Source organism: Oncorhynchus masou, unplaced genomic scaffold (genome assembly GCF_036934945.1).
Source record: "Oncorhynchus masou masou isolate Uvic2021 unplaced genomic scaffold, UVic_Omas_1.1 unplaced_scaffold_2865, whole genome shotgun sequence".
In the NCBI taxonomy this organism is placed as follows: Eukaryota; Metazoa; Chordata; class Actinopteri; order Salmoniformes; family Salmonidae; genus Oncorhynchus; species Oncorhynchus masou.
In genome coordinates, this window is record NW_027009290.1 from 40,187 (window position 1) to 49,023 (window position 8,837).

Below are 8,837 nucleotides of genomic sequence, written 5' to 3' on the forward strand. Positions count from 1 at the left end.
TAGAGGAGAATAGGGGGAGAGAGGGGAGAGTAGAGGAGGAGAATAGGGGAGAGAGGGGAGAGAGGGAGAATAGGGGAGAGGGAGAGGGAATGGAGGAGAATAGTGGAGAGGGAGAGGGAGAGTAGAGGAGGAGAATAGGGGAGAGAGGGAGAGGGAGAGGAGAATATGGGAGAGTAGAGGAGGAGAATAGGGGAGAGAGGGAGAGGGAAGTAGAGGGAGGAGAGGAAGAGGCAGTAGAGGAGAATAGGGAGAGAGGGAGATGGAGAGTAGAGTAGAGGAGAGAATAGGGGAGAGAGGGAGAGAGAGTAGAGGAGGAGAATAGGGAGAGAGAGAGAGAGGAGGGAGAGGCGGGAGAGAATTAGAGAAGGAGAATAGGGGGAGAGGGGTAGAGGGGAGAATAGGGGAGAGAGAGAGGGAGATAATGGAGGGGGAGAGGGAGATAGAGGAGGAGAATAGGGGAGGGGAGAGAGGGGGAGAGTAGGGGAGAAGAATAGGAGGGAAAGAGGGAGAGTAGAGGAGGAGAATAGGGGAGAGAGAGAGAGGGGAGCAGAATAGGGAATAGGGGAGAGGGGTGGGAGAGTAGAAGAATAGGGGGAAAAGAGGGAGAGTAGGGAGAGGGAGAGTAGAGCAGAATAGGGGAGAGAGGGAGAGTAGAAGAATAGGGAAAGGGAGGGAGAGCAGAGTAGAGGGAGAGGAGCAGAATAGGGGAGAGTGGGAGAGTAGAAGAATAGGGGAAAGAGGGAGAGTAGAGGGAGAGGAGCAGAGTAGGGGAGAGAGGTTGAGGGAGAGTATAGAATAGGGGAGAGAGGGTGAAGGAGAGTATAGAATTGAGGTGTAATTGGATGTGTAGGTGCTGATATACAGTGCCTAAACTTTGCCACATTTCGAAACTGATCAGAGATATTCGGCCCATGATCCTGAACTTGAACTAAAGCGCAGAGAGCGAGATACTGTTGTGAAGAAGTTTAAAGCCGGATTTGGATACAAAAAGATTTCCCAAGCTTTAAACATCTGCGATAATATTGCAATGGAAGGAGTATCAGACCACTGCAAATCTACCAAGACCTTTTGCCACATAATTCAGGCTTAAAAACATATAGATATAAGAATATAAAACTGAACTTTTTATGCAAAACGTTTTTTGTGAAGAATCACCATCTCCACTGTCACAAGTGGGACACAGGGAAGATGGTTAAAATCATGGGAAGATGGATGGATACAGGACCATTCTGGAAGAAACCCTGATTTATTGGATCTTCCAACAAGACAATGATCCAAAACATTTACAATGGAAAAAAATAAACATATCCAAAATGGCCTGAAAAATCCAATCGAGAATCTGTGGAAAGAACAAAACTGCTGTTCACAAATGCTCTCCATCCAACCTCACTGAGCTCGAGCTGTTTTAATGGGAAAAAACTTTGTGCAAAACTGATAGAGCCACCTTACAGCTTTCGCAGCAAAAGGTGGCTCTACAAAGTATTAACAGCTGAATAAGCACGCCCAATTTTTCAGTTTTTGATTTGTTAAAAAAGTTTGGGTGATTGTGTGTTGATTCTTCACAAAAAAATACAGTTTTATATCTTTATGTTTGATGCCTGAAATGTGGCAAAAGGTCGCAAAGTTCAAGGGGGCCGAATACTTTCGCAAGGCACTGTAGTCTAGAAAATGATATAGGATTCTCCTCAAAATGAAATATCTTTCTCTCTCTTGTCCCTGCCTTTCACAACAGACCTTTCCAGCACTCCATTCCTGTTGATGCAGCACACACACACACACACACACACACACACACACACACACACACACACACACACACACACACACACACACACACACACACACACACACACACACACACACACACACACACACACACACACACACACACACACACACTCCTGTGTATCAGGCTCAAACAGAACACAGACCCCATCTCAGTGGAATTACTCTTGATAAGTACTAGACAGAGAGAGGGAAAGAGAGAATGAATGAGAGAGAGCGAGAATAGGAGGAAATGATTTATGACCTCATGTTCTCAGCGACTGTGGTAATTAAAGTGATTAACTTCAGTGTCATAGTCATTCTTCAATTACATGCAATTATCTCTAACAACAACCTGCTGTCATTGGTACAGCTCAGGGAAGGAAAATGTATTTCTTTCTTCTCCCCCTCACTCACTCACTCACTCGCTCACTCACTCACTCGCTCGCTCACTCTCTCACTCACTCACTCACTCACTCACTCACTCGCTCACTCACTCACTCACTCACTCACTCGCTCACTCGCTCTCTTTCTCTCTCTCTTTCCCTCTCGCTCTCCCTCGCTCTCTCTCTTGCGCTCTCTCTCTCTCTCGTTCTCTCTCCCTCTCTCTCTCTCTCTCTCCTTCTCTCTCTCTCTCTCTCTCTCTCTCTCTCTCTCTCTCTCTCTCTCTCTCTCTCTCTCTCTCTCTCTCTCTCTCTACCCATCTACCCATCTCCTCTCCTACTTCATTACCTTCAATAACATCACCCTCATAGGCTTTCTCCAATTACCCTCAATTACCTGTTCCCCAAGTTATCCTCCAATAACATGCCCCAATTAACCCCCTCCTGCCCCACCCGTCCCTACAAGCACCCCCTGGTGGCTGTGTGTCTGTTTTTTAGCCGGGGGCTCATTTCTCCCTATATCAGCATCTCTCCTTCTCTCCTCTTCCTCTCCCTCTTTCACTCTCTGCAGGAGATGCTAGACTGATAGACACTCATCCTCTCTGTCTGTCTGTCTGTCTCCCTCACCAGGATAAGGTTTACTGTAGATAGGTAGGGCAGAGATGGAACATGTTTTTTTGTGTGTCTATCACTGTTGTTTCATACAACTGTCTGGTTACAGGTGTCCGTGGTGTGGTGTATGGTGTATGGTGTATGGTGTATCTCTTAATTACTAGCGTTTCTTTGTTCATGTCATTCTATTTAGTCAGTGTTCTGTCTGTACGATCTTGCTTTGATCTCTCTCTTCCAGGTGACGGACTTTCCCAGTCCTCGACCTTGTCTCTATCCAGGTGATGTGCCTCTGTGGCTGGCTGTGGCTGCTCTGCTGCCTCCCTATCCCTGGGTATGTCTGGGGTCAGTCTGGAGGTGGAGGGGGGGCCTGTCGGCTGATGGCTAACCCCATCTCGGGCAGTGTTTATCGGGCAGGAGATGTGGTCATTGGAGGCCTGTTCCCCGTCCATGTGGAAGCCCCTCTACCAGAGCAGGAGTTCCGGAGTATTGAGGGAAATGTGACATGCACAATGTACGCAACTCCCAAGTGATGTGTGATGACAGCTTTGTGTCATTGTTTTCACGTGTAAAATGTTTTCATTTACCTCCTCTCTACCTGTCTCTTCCCTTCCTCCATCTGTCAGGTTCAACCAGCGTGCTTACCGCTGGCTCCAGACTATGATCTTTGCGGTGGAGGAGATTAACCGCGACCCAGCCCTCCTTCCTAACCTCACCCTGGGGTTCCTGGCTGCTGACACATGCCTGGCAGAGGGAACCACTCTGGGGGCAGCCCTAGCCATGGTGACCGGCCAGGATGCCTCTGTGGCAGGAACAGAGTGTGGAGCAACCCCTGAGGTGCCCGTGATCATCGGTGATGCCCGCTCCTCAGCCTCCATCGTGGTGGCACAGACCCTCGGGCCCTTTGATTTACCCATGGTGAGGCATGGGGTTGGATTACAGACTGGGATGGAAAGAGATAACGACTCTCTTACAGATTACATTCAAATATCTATCTAAATGACTCTCTTACAGATTACATTCAAATATCTATCTAAATGACTTTCTTACAGATCACACTCAAATATCTATCTAGATAACACTTACACATTCAATTAAATATCTATCTTGATGACTCTATGTTCACGTTTCCTCTCTTTCTACAAATTCTTATTATCCCTGACTCTCTCTCTCTCTCTGTTCTCTCCCAGGTGAGTTATTTTGCCTCCTGTGCCTGTTTGAGTGACAACTGGAGGTACCCATCGTTCTTCCGTACGATACCCAGTGATGCCTTCCAGGCTCGGGGCATGGCCAGGCTGCTGCATCAGCTGGGCTGGGAGTGGGTGGGGCTGGTGTCAGGGGATGATGACTATGGAAAGTTTGGGGTTCAGATGCTTCTCCAAGATCTCCAAGGATCTGGGGTTTGTGTCGCCTACGCAGAGGTCATCCCCAAGGTACGACCTCACTCTGATGATTTCTGTCTCTCTTTAACTCTGCTTCGCCCACTCTCCATGAATATAAAATAGAAACACTCTCTCTGATTTTCTCTGACTCTCTTCCCTCTCTCCCACTGATGGTCATCCCCAAGGTACCATCTCAGAGACGGATGAAGTACATCGTGGACACAATCAGAGGATCTACTGCCAGAGTGGTGGTGACCTTCGCCATCGCTCAGGATGCACGGGTAATCAGTTACTGGTCAGAGTATTGTTAAGTATTTGTTACACAACTGTAGCAGAGTGTTTTTGTCCTACCATATCTTGATGCCCTTTATAGACAAGTATTTTCTTATTGATAATCATGTACTTCAACCTGACTATCTTGATCTTTTTAACCGTCTCATTCTTCAGGCCCTGATGGAAGAGGTTGTCCGTCAGAACATAACAGACAGGCAGTGGATCGCCTCGGAAGCCTGGGTCACCTACTCTACTCTCTCTTCCCCCAAAAACCTGCCCTCTCTTGCCGGGACTATTGGATTTGCCCTGAAGAAAGCTGTCATTCCCAGCCTGGGGCCTTTCCTAACCCGCCTCCGTCCTGATGGGGAAAACCAGAACTCTGACCCCTTCCTGGGGGAATTGTGGGAGGAGATTTTTGCGTGTTCCTGGGGATTGACCTCAGCATGACCCCGTTGTCCCGGCGACAGTGTACTGGTTCAGAGGTCATAGGTGAGGGAAAGTTTACAACTAATGCTCTGTTTTGTGTGTCCTGATCCATTCCCGATGTTGTCTCAGTAAAATAAAGTGTCAATCCTAGGTGAGGGGGAGAGCCAGTATGCTGACGTGTCTCAGCTGAGAGCCAGCTACAATGTGTACAAGGCTGTGTACGCCATCGCCCACGCCATTCAGGACATGGTGGCCTGTTCACCAGGGGAGGGACCCTTTAATAGTGGACAGTGCCCTGACATCAGGAGGCTTCAGCCCAGCCAGGTGACAATACCATGTTGATCTGTTTTCAGGTTAACAACTCTAACGTTTCCAGTCAGGATACAATGGACACACTTTATAAGTGTTGAGCACTAAAATCCCTAAGCCACCACTGGTTCTAACTCTAAATCCTGTTCCAATAAACCTTTTGTCTTTGAGATTGCTCATTATCTGAGGAGAGTGAACTTCAGTACTCCTGTGGGGGATTTGATCCACTTCGACATGAATGGTGATCCGCCTGCCTCTTATGACATCATCAACTGGCATGTGACCCACGAGGGACGGCAGAGTTTGTCCAGGTCGGCCATTTTCTGTCTTCAGTCGGAGTGGACGACCAGTTTCACATCAATATGGAGAAGGTGGTGTGGGGAGGAGGCAGCGGAGATGAGGTGAGTACCACTTAGCTGGGTTTCTCTGGGGCAGAGAGTGTGTGTGGAGTGTGTGTGTGTGTGTGTGTGTGTGTGTGTGTGTGTGTGTGTGTGTGTGTGTGTGTGTGTGTGTGTGTGTGTGTGTGTGTGTGTGTGTGTGTGTGTGTGTGTGTGTGTGTGTGTGTGTGTGAGAAAGAAACTTGTTTAGTTTCTCACCCTGAGGCAGACATACAGCAAAGAGAAAGACAGGAAAAAAACAAATAACACATGAATGTTCAGTCAGGAAGCTCTGTCAACAATATGATACTGAATGTTAGTTCAGTCAGGAAGCTCTGTCAACAATATGATACTGAATGTTAGTTCAGACAGGAAGCTCTGTTAACAATATGATACTGAATGTTAGTTCAGTCAGGAAGCTCTGTTAACAATATGATACTGAATGTTAGTTCAGTCAGGAAGCTCTGTCAACAGTATGATACTGAATTTTGAAGTTTCAGACAGGAAGCTCTGTCAACAATATGATACTGAATGTTAGTTCAGACAGGACGCTCTGTCAACAATATGATACTGAATGTTAGGTCAGACAGGAAGCTCTGTCAACAATATGATACTGAATGTTAGTTCAGTCAGGAAGCTCTGTCAACAATATGATACTGAATGTTAGTTCAGTCAGGAAGCTCTGTCAACAATATGATACTGAATGTTAGTTCAGTCAGGAAGCTCTGTCAACAATATGATACTGAATGTTAGTTCAGACAGGAAGCTCTGTCAACAATATGATACTGAATGTTAGTTCAGTCAGGAAGCTCTGTCAACAATATGATACTGAATGTTAGTTCAGTCAGGAAGCTCTGTCAACAATATGATACTGAATGTTAGTTCAGACAGGAAGCTCTGTCATCAACATGATACTGAATGTGAGATATTTGTGTGGTCAGATTCCTCACCTCGTCCCCAGAGGGGCCCAGCAAACCTGCTTCTCTCTGTGTGTGTGTGTGTGTGTGTGTGTGTGTGTGTGTGTGTGTGTGTGTGTGTGTGTGTGTGTGTGTGTGTGTGTGTGTGTGTGTGTGTGTGTGTGTGTGTGTAATAGTGGTGATAATAGTGATGATGATGATGATGACTGCGTCCTCCCCACCGTCTGGTAGGTCCCTGTGTCTATATGCAGTGCTGCCTGTCCCCCTGGTACCAGACATGCGGTACAGAAGGGGAGGCCCGTCTGCTGCTTTGACTGTCTGTCCTGCGCTGAGGGAGAGATCAGCAACACAACAGGTCGTCTATCAACTTTTCTCATTCCAATTCATATTTGACTGGTCCTGATCCTGACTTGTACGGGTCCTGACTGGTCCTGGTTCTGACTGGTCCTGGTTCTGACTGCTCCTGATTCTGACTGGTCCTGGTTCTGACTGCTCCTGATTCTGACTGGTTCTGACTGGTCCTGATTCTGACTGGTCCTGATCTTGACTGGTCCTGATTCTGACTTGTCCTGGTTCTGACTTGTTCTGAGTTCTGACTGGTCCTTATTCTGACTGTCTCTGATTCTGACTGGTCCTGATTCTGAATGGTCCTGATCCTGACTGGTCCTGGTTCTGACTGGTCCTGGTTCTGACTGGTCTGATTCAGGGTCCTGACTGGTCCGGACTGGTCCTGGTTCTGACTGATTCTGGTTCTGACTGGTCCTGGTCCTGACTGGTCCGGGTCCTGACTGGTCCGGACTGGTCCTGGTTCTGACTGATTCTGATTCTGACTGGTCCGGGTCCTGACTGGTCCTGGTTCTGACTGATTCTGACTGGTCCTGGTTCTGACTGGTCTTGGTTCTGACTGGTCCAGGTCCTGACTGGTCCTGACTGGTTCTGATTCTGACTCTTGCTTTCTGTTCCTTCTCTGTCAGGGTCAGTTGAGTGTATCAGGTGTCCAGAGCGGTTCTGGTCCAACCCAGATCGTACGGCCTGCGTCCCACAGCTGGTGGACTTCCTCTCCTACAGCGACACCATGGGCGTCATCCTGTCCGTCATCTCAGTTTCCGGGGCAACGCTCACAGCTGGTGCCCTGGCCACCTTCTTCTACCACCGCCATACTCCCCTGGTGAGTTGAATCATGTGATCATAGAAACACAATGAATAGAACAGGTGTCCCCATTCAAATCAATGATGGCATAATGGATGGACTGGCAGGCATTTTGAGTGTTCCCGATGTCAGGAAGTAAAAGCTGGAAGTGCATTCCATTGCATGAGAGACATCAGTTCGTCCAATTTGTAAGTCGCTCTGGATAAGAGCGTCTGCTAAATGACTTAAATGTAAATGTAAATGTACTGTGTCACATAAGGATGAGATTTATGACGTTACTCTGTCTAAATTATCATTCTCTGTCTCGTTGCAGGTGAAAGCCAACAACTCTGAGCTCAGCTTCCTGCTCCTGCTGTCACTCAAACTCTGCTTCCTGTGTGCACTGGTTTTCATTGGCTGGCCGAAGCCATGGACTTGCATGCTGAGACACACCCTATTTGGTGTAAGCTTTGTGTTCTGCATCTCCTGTCTGCTCAGCAGGACTGTGGTGGTGCTGGTGGCCTTCAGGGCCACTCTGCCTGGAGAGAACCTGATGAGATACTTCAGTCCCACTCAGCAAAGGATGGGCATCTCCATCTGCACACTCATCCAGGTGAACATCTAGTTTTTACTATTGGAATGTATTGATTTCCTTCACTGACCGTATTCTGTTGTTATGGTGACTGTGCTTTGTCCTTCCAAACCCCGTTCCCTTCCACAGGTGCTGATCTGTGTGCTGTGGCTGGTCGTAGCTCCACCCCGGCCGGCTAAGAGGGGCGGCAGAGAGGGTCGGGGGCCGAGGGTGGTCCTGGAGTGTGACGTGGGCTCTGTGGTCGGCTTCTCTCTGGTGCTGGGCTACATCGGCTTGCTGGCCTCTCTCTGTCTCCTCTTAGCCTTCCTGGCCAGGAAACTCCCTGACAACTTCAATGAGGCCAAGTTCATCACCTTCAGCATGCTGATCTTCTGTGCTGTATGGATCTCCTTCGTCCCTGCCTACGTCAGCTCTCCTGGGAAGTACACTGTAGCTGTGGAGATCTTCGCCATCTTAGCATCCAGCTTTGGGCTGCTGTTCTGTCTGTTTGCTCCTAAGTGTTTCATCATCCTCCTGAGACCAGAGAGAAACACCAAGAAACACATGATGTCCAAATAGAAACCACCAAGAAACACATGATGTCCAAATAGAAACCACCAAGAAACACATGATGTCCAAATAGAAACCACCAAGAAACACATGATGTCCAATTAGAAACCACCAAGAAACACATGAT

General features: G+C 48.0%; 1 pseudogene; it reads left to right on the top strand.

The window, feature by feature from the left end:
* Positions 1-3,040: 3,040 nt before the first annotated feature.
* On the top strand, positions 3,041-8,719 carry LOC135533978 (extracellular calcium-sensing receptor-like; annotated as a pseudogene).
* Positions 8,720-8,837: the final 118 nt, after the last annotated feature.